The following is an 8,710-nucleotide window of genomic DNA, read 5'->3' as shown; positions in this document are numbered from 1 at the left end:
TTAATTACAATTTAATATTTGTAACAATTTGCTTGCTTGGGTCCACAGTCAGTACCTTTGGCACCAGCAGTCAGGAAATTAGAAGATAAATTGCATTAGGGAAGTCTGCTGTCAAGGACCTCTCAAAAATGCTAACAAATAATGTCAGTCTAGGGACTAAGGTGCCCCTGATTCAGGCCATGGTCTCTGCAATTACTTGCTTTGCATCAGAGAACTGGACAATGACTAAGGATGTCAGAAGAATCGATGCTTTTGAGTTGTGGTGCTGGAGAAGAGTATTGAACATATCATGGCCTGCCAAAAGAATAAACAAGTCTGTCTAGGAGAGCATGAAACTAAGCTGCTCTGTGGAGGCAAAGATTTTGAAGCTCTCTCTCACATACTTTGGGCATGTTACCAGTAGGACCAGTCCTTAGAGGAGGACATCATGCTTGGAAGGGTGGAGGGACAATGCAGGAGAGGAAGACCCTGGATGAGATGGATTGGCTCAGTAACAAGGTGTAATAGGGTCTGAGGTGGAGACAGTGAGATTGGCTCAGGATAGGACAGAGTTCAGAGCTATAGTGCATAGCTCTATGTTTGCTATTTGTCGCAGGCGACTTGATAACACACAACAATGATATTCATTTAAATAATATATTTTTAATGAATAAATACCCATGGAGCTTACAGTCAAGTGCAAGAAGATAAAGTTAGTAAATCCTGTAGTATGACAGAAAGGAATGAGTACAGTGAAGTAAAACAGGGAAAGTAGCTGGAGTAGGATTTAAAATAAGGCTATCAGAGTAAGTAGCACTGTGAAGATAAGTGTTCAGGTAAACTCTAGAAAGAAATGAGTGAGTCATGCAGTGGACTGCAGATAGGAGGCAGTCCTGGGCGAGGGAACAGTCAGCACAAGTGCACCTGCTCTGCTTAAGAAACAGCAAGGAGGCCAGTGACTAGAGCACAGTGAATGAAGAACCATCGAGGGCCATGCAGCTTTTCTTCTGAATGGAGTTACTGGATGGCCTGAACCTCGATTTTAAAAGAATCACTACGTTTGCTCTATGAGAATTTGACTGCAGGCCACAGAAGTGGAAACACAGAGACTAGTCAGGAGGTTACAGCAATGGTCTATGAGGTGGTTTGTAGCAGACTGGGTGAAGTGGTAAGACTTAGTAGGATTCTGGATTTGAAGGTAAAGTCAGCAGTATTTGTTGGCAGATTGGATAGGAGTGTGGGAGGAAGAGAAGAATCAAGGATGACTTCATGGTTTCTAGCATGGACAAATGGAAACATAAAATGTAATTCAACAAATAGTCCCCAAACCTAAATCCACTGGTGTTAAGTGGATCCTGATTCATATAGGATGGAGTGGAACCCCCACAGTATCCAAAGCTGTGAATGTTCACAGAAGCAGACTTTGTACTGTGGAGTAATTGGAGGGTTCAAACGATCAAACTTTTGGTTACCAGCAAAGTGGTTTAACCACTGTTCCACCAGGGATCCTCAACACAGCTTTGTCTCTCCTCCTGTCACAGGCTCATAGTGAACTCTTTGTTAGTTTCTGAGGCTGTGAATTGCACATTTCTCCTATGGAGCCTTTGGGATAGCAGCACAACTCCCTACGGACCACTCCATCGGAGCTCTGTACAACCAACACGTCTGTTCAAGATCTTACACTGGATCAACCTCAAAAGAATGGATGAACGGACAATATGAGTTATCACAACTAATGACTTGGAACAAGATGCGTGTAACTTGTTCAAAGGCGAGGCAGAGGGAAGGAGAAGGGAGGGGAGGGAACAATACTAGGGCAGCAGAGATTAATGGAAGGATGGGTGGAGTCGAAGAACAGAGAAGGGATAGAAAATGTTACGATGTGGACTTGAATCAATGTGATAAAAGGCATTAATCAATTGTAATTTATGTTATAGGGCATAATGCATATTAACAAAAACCAACTGGGAAAAATTATTTTACACCAAGTCAGTTCTTTATGTGGGGGAAAAAAGCACAGGGAAGAATGATCATTCCCAGGTCACAAAGGATAATGGAGAACAGGACTAAGTTTCTTTTTCAGCCAAAGGTATTCTGATGAGTTAATTCTAGCCTTTTTAGAAGATGCTGAATTGCATCTTGTTCATTCCTGAATCCCTAGAGCCTACCACTACCAGCATTATGATAGACATTCAATAAATATCAGTTTACTGGAGGTAATGACAAACTGGCTCTTGAAAGGAAAGCTGGTTGGGAAACGAAGAAATATTCTTCAAGATGGAGGCCAGGGCACTGCTGGGAAGTTAATTTCTACTTAAACCAACACTTCCCCCATTTCAGCAGAATTTATTATTTTTATGAAAATATTCTTATAGGAATAAAAACATTTTTCACAAGCTCAGTTTACATATCCAAATAAGGTTGAAACTCTAAATAAAAAAAAAAAAGGTTGAAACTCTATGCTAATTTACATTTTCCAGACCAACATTTTTAACAACTGCTATATCCTGATTTGTTCCTACTGTTTGTACTTTTGTTCACAGGGTCGCTATGACTAGTCTACGACTCAACAGCACCTAACAACAAAAACAACATATCCTGATACTGGTGATACAGGCATGAATTAGCCTCCGTCTTTGCATTCCTCTGTTGAAGACACAGAGAAATCAATACCTTGTGGTTGCTGTGTGCCATTGAGCTGGAACAGACCGATAGCTGACCTGCCAGCAGGTTTTCAGGCAGAAAATCCCATGGGAGATTGTCCATCCTTCTCCTATGGCGGATTCAAATCACATGCAGCGCAGCTTACCACTAGGCTACCATAGCTCCTTCATATTGTGGCACGAGGTGATATATCAAAGTTAGAGATAGATGGAAGGTAGCTTTGGCAAGGGAGGAAGCCAAGAGAAGGCTTCATGCTACATGACATCAGAGCAGATTTTAGAGATTTTGCCTTCCTGGGACGCACAGGCTCAGATTAGAAGCAAGCAGGTCAGGAAGGAAGCCTTGGGAAATACGTTATTAGATAAAAGTTATAGCAAAACCATCTGGTGGCCTACAAAACTGCACTGCAATCCCAAAAGTATGCAGTTCCAATCTACCAGCTGTTCTGCAGGATGGGCAGTCTCCTCCCACACAATTAACTGCCTCTGAAACCTGCTGGAGGGTCAGCCACGGGTTGGCTCTGACTTGACAGTACAGAACATCAAGAACAGTAGGTCAAGTCTGGCAATTAAGCAACTGCCTTAGTGAGGATGGTGGCAAGTGGATATGGGATGTACTAAGGAGTGATCTGTTCTGGTGGCCTCATGGTAAACAGCTGTGCTGCTATCGAAAGGCACATGATTCAAATCCACCTGCTGCTCCGCAGGACCATGGGCAGTCTAACTTACTCCTGAGGGGGGTTCAACTATGGGTTGGTTCTACATCAAAAGCACAGAACGGTGACTTACAGAGAGTGTGTTCAATAATATATATTGTAGGAACAAATGAATGGACTAATAAATATAACGGTAAACTTTTAGGGAGCTCTGGTGGCCTACTGGTAATGAATATTGCTGCTAACTCAAAGGTATGCAGTTCAAATCTACCAATTGTTCCATGGGAGAAAGATGGGTCGGTCATCTCCTCCCATGCAATTTACTGTCTCTGAAAACCCAGTGGAGGGTCAGCTATGAGTCACCTCGAGTTGATGGTATTCAGTAAGAAGGAATTCTGAACTGAATAGTGACTGGTTCAGGGATGAGTTTAGTGGCCAGTAAGATACACCTTAGGGAGCTCTGGTGGCCTAGTGCTAAGGAGCTGCATTTTCAATCTGCAGGTACATGAACCCACCAGCTGCTCTGCAGGAGAAAGATAGGCAATCTCCTCCCCTGCAGATTTACTGCCTCTGAAAATCCACTGGAAGGTCAGCTATGAGTTGGTTCATACGAAGGTACGCCTATAGTCTATGGTGAAACTATTGTGAAAGAATCCCTTCTGGGATTGCTGGGTAAGTAGGACATAAACTTGGAGCTGTTGGTGGCATTATCATCACACTCTGGGCAGAAATTAGCTCTCAATGAAGGAAACACAAAGGTCAGCAAATGAAAAGACAGCAATGAACTCCTGGATGGAGTCATACCTGAAGCTTTTCTGGATTTCAGTTACATACATGTTTGATCAATATAATTAAGGACAATAGACACCCCAACCCTCAATCCCAGTATTTCAAAGTCAATAGGTTTATAATCCTAAAATGGAAACCCACCAAGACAGGATGTTCTTTGCCTCGTCATTTAGTTATTACCAAACAGCAAGTTAGTGGTTTTGTGACCTTGAAATCCTCACTTCCTTTCCCTGAGTCTGCATTTCCTGATTAACTTCCTGTCTGCTGGCTCTTCGGAGATTTTGAGGAAATGCCAATGGTTATAGGCCAGTCTTACATCATTGTCAGCAAGAGTTGGGACCTCTTCCTTAAGTCATGTTACTTCTGGTGCCGAGATCCAAAGTTTGTAAATCTGCTCCTAGACCAGAGCTTCTCGAACGAGACTATGCAGAACTCTGATGGTTTGTTTAAGAGGGAAATGTTTCCTATGTTTTATCCAGTAGAAATGTAAGGCAGTGTTTTCAATGTTAAAGTACTCTTATGGGAGAGCATTTCTCTGCAGCTAGACTTGAATGGACTCAAAGTAGAGTTCTATCACTTATTGGCTGTATGATGTTACAAAGTAACCTCGCTGTGTTTCATCTATAAAATCGATAGTATTAGTACTTTATGAGATTAGTCATTGTGATTTAGGATGTTTGTTGTTATATACCATAACTGAGCTGACCTTCCAGCAGAGGTAGTAAAATGCACAGAAGATTGTCCATTTTTCTCCCGTGGAACGTAGGGTGGTAAATTTAAGTTTGTTATTATTATAACATGGGCATATTTTGAAGAAAAAATTAATGTGACTCTGAGGTTAAAAACATAAGAAATGCCCCCTCAGAATACTTTCATCTGATTTTCAGTGAGAATCTTGGTATCTTTACTGTCATTCAAATTCCCCACCTTTTAATATTTGACTATGGACAGCTAAAAGAACAAGTATGTCTTGGAAAGGGTGAAGCCAGAGTGCTCTTTGGAGGCAATGATGCTTCATCTCACTTTCAGCATGTTGCTAGGTGGGGCTTTTACTTGGAAGGACACGATGCTAGAAAAGGTGGAGGGTTGGCAAAGGAGAGTGACTCTCAAACAAGTGGATCGATGTGACTGCCACAGTGGGCTCTTGTGTCAGAAGACACAAAAGAGGGTTCAGATCTTTTGTTCATAGGGTCACTATGAGTTGTACTTAACTCGATGGCACCTAACAAGTATGTAACAAATTATAGAAGATGTAGGAAATACTCTATTTCCAAGTTTTTCAAAGGTAGTTATGATTTGGATAAAGAATGTACTTTTGGAAGAAACAGTATGAGCAGCAGTCTAAGGTGGGCTGCATTTTACAAAGCAGCAGCCATAATGGTTTGGAAGTGATGAGACTGTAAAATTAAGTCTTCAAAGCAGGTTATTTTATCTCGAACAATCAACCTACTTGCCAAAACCCACTGCTGTCAAGTTGAATGTGCCTCCACCTGGGGGATAAAAGTCTTAATGGAAGAATATCTCATCTCTTTCAGTGGCTGGTAGCTTAGGGCTGTGGTAAAACTGAGCCTAATAATGGGAGATCTTATTCTGCTGCCATACACACCTCAACCACCAGAGCGCGCCCAACACAAAGGAACCAGGGCCCCAGCATGCACATTCTGGGGGGGATGGGGGATGGGACAAAGAAATCCTGGATCTGATCCAATGTTTTCTAATAGCAGGGCTAAGGCACACATCCAGGTGTCCTCTTCCTTACCCATTCTCACTTCTTGCATTCCTCCCAAAGGAAGGGGTGAAACCCAACTCAAACTGTTCTACACATTAGCAAGCAAGTACAAGCAAACCTTTACTTACTTCACTTAGAATTTACCAACTAGCTAGTCTCTGGAGTAGGAAATGACTGTCAGAATCAGGATTTCTAGAATAAACAAAAACATTTTTCATCAACCCTGCACATAAACTACAGGCCCTGTTTGAGATACTGACAAGCTAGTCCTTGAGACCTTATACAAAGGCTGTCAGTAGTAAGAGGGAGGAAGAAGTTGCATATCTGAGGACAACTACTATTTAGTGGTTATCTACAAGGCATTCCACCGCCTAGTTTCTCTAATCATGACTTAATAGCCTAAGGTTTTGTAGAATTTTCAACAAACCTTAATTTTTGTCTTTACCATTTGATGCCCTGAAACAGGCAGGTACTTTTGTTAAGATGTTAAAATGAAGGGCAGAAACATTCAGCACACCCAAATAAAGGAGTGCTCCAAAGCAGAGCTGGGTAATGTAAGCAACAGCTGAAGGGCACAAGAAAGGGAGGCAGGCAGGCCCTTGCAGCTGCAGCCAAGTGCTGGCTCCTGGCCAGCCTCATACCAGGCCCTCCTGGCCCAGCTCTGCTGCTAGGCCCCAGGCTGCCAGCCCACCACCCCCACGCCACCTTACACCCATCACAGTCCCCTGAGAGCCCATCACCCTGGCAACAGCCAGAGAAAGCCCCAGCTAAAATATTTCTGGCTCAAAAACAGTTCAGAGGCTTGGGAGGAAGACTGATGTCATCCTTTGCTTGCAGGAAGGTGACTAATATGCAGCAGTTGGGTAGGTGGGCGAGGACCACTGGGTGAAATCCCTAGGGCTGAAGTGGAGCAGGTTGTATATGACAGATGTGATGGTGACCGGACTGGGTAAGAACCATAAGCTTGGGGCGGGGGGGGCACACAAAGAGAACTGTAGTGTTGCACAGCGTTACATCTAGACTTGTTATAGGTTTCACTTCTTTCATTTGCTTCTCAGATCTCAGGCCCAGGAAAGTACATAGCAATAGCAAGTGAGTTAAGTTGGTATTGACATCTGGCTTCTGAGCCCTCAATCTACCTATGATCAAGTTGCCATCTGATTTCCCATCTGCCCATCCCAAACTCTTGCCCTGTTGAACTAAAACAAGTATTAATCGAGAAAATGCTCAAGTAAAGAACTCTGGCCACAAGATGAGGCTTAGGCGTCTTAAGAGACCACAGAAAGTAGGGCCATTTGCGTTAAGAGCTCCCAATGACAGAGTGACAATACTAATTTTGGTTTGCCTGGGACTTTCCTGGTATTGTTAGCACTGTTAAGTCAAGCATATCCCAGAAGCCTCTTAGTTCTGAGTAAAACTGAATAGTTTGTTACCCTAGACAAACACAGTATTTTTAACCGTTAAGAGGTACATACAAGTCAGAAGTATGGACTATAAAGTAGTAGCACCTTTTTGTAACAAGTGAATGTTTTATCTTTCTTTAGCTTCAGTTTAAGGGCAAAATGGGGATAATGGATTGGAGGATGAAGTGAAATAGATATATAAAGCTTAACATAACTGCTTGGTACAGACAAAAACCAAATCGCTGTTGATTTCAACTCAAAAGTGAATCCATGTGTTTTACAGTAAACTGTGTTCCAGATTTTTCACATCTCTCAGTAGTAGGCAGCCTGCCAGGGCCTTTCCTCTGGAGCACCTCTGGGTGGATCTGAACCACCATTTGGTGGTTGAACAATCACTGGTTGGACCCTTGATATTTAATACAACTAAATCCAAAACAATTTAAAACTGCGCTCAAGGTGATTTACTCATAACCCTTTAAGAAAGAGAACTGCCTCATAGGTACACACTTCTTGTTGGGTGGTTTCCAGTCGACCATGAATGACTCTTAGTGACCCTGTGAATAACAGATGTGAACACTGCCCTATTCTGCACCATCCTAATGATAGGTACATACTAACCACACCATAATTATTAGCTATTGTAGGAATCAACAAGAGAAAATAAGATCAAAGGTTAAATAACTTGTCCAAAGTAAACAGATTTAAAAGTCCCTTTCTAATATACTTTTTTCTTGCTAAGAATGAATTAAAAGTTCATCAGAATAACCAAGGCACAATAAAATGTAAACAAGTTCTCTCCCTAAACTCAGCCTTTCCCTTATTCAGAAAAATAATTACGAAGTTGGGATTCCTAATTCCCTTCAGTAGGAGCTCTGGTGGCCTAGTGGTAAGGAGCTGTGCTGCTAACCCAAAGGCACGTGATATGAATCAACAAGCTTCTCTGCTGGAGAAGGATGGGCAACTACCATGTGTAATTTACTGCCTCTGAAAACCTGCTAGAGGGTAAGCTGAGTCTGTTCTACCTCCATGGTATACTATAACCACCACCGTCACCTCTCATGAGTTCAATCAGCTCAGAGTACAGGCCACAAGAAATCAGAAGCTTATTTTAGAAGCAACAGTACAGGTGGAAGTGGAAATTAAATCGGAGGGTATTTGGCTGTCTTCCACAGCCAGACAGATACTATTAAAGTGGGACCATTTTATCACTTGACCAATATTTATTGAGCTCCTCAATGCCATATACTTGTGGGGTTGGGAATGAGGTAGAATACAGAGTTGAAGCAGGCAAAACTCAACCCTTCCGAAGAGTTTTCTGGACAAGGCTAGCAGTCAACAAGAAAGATGGGCTCAAAGGTTAAATAACCTACTCAAATAAACCAACCTTCTCACTTGTTTTACCTCAGCCTAATTTTACAGAAACATGATGGTGGTGGTGTGTGTCGGCAGAACTGTGTGTCCAAAGACTCCCACGCTGGAATCCACAACACA

The sequence above is a fragment of the Elephantulus edwardii genome, unplaced genomic scaffold (genome assembly GCF_000299155.1).
Source record: "Elephantulus edwardii isolate Elephantulus edwardi_28Jun2011 unplaced genomic scaffold, EleEdw1.0 scaffold00152, whole genome shotgun sequence".
Classification (NCBI taxonomy): domain Eukaryota; kingdom Metazoa; phylum Chordata; class Mammalia; order Macroscelidea; family Macroscelididae; genus Elephantulus; species Elephantulus edwardii.
This window is presented reverse-complemented; position numbering follows the sequence as displayed.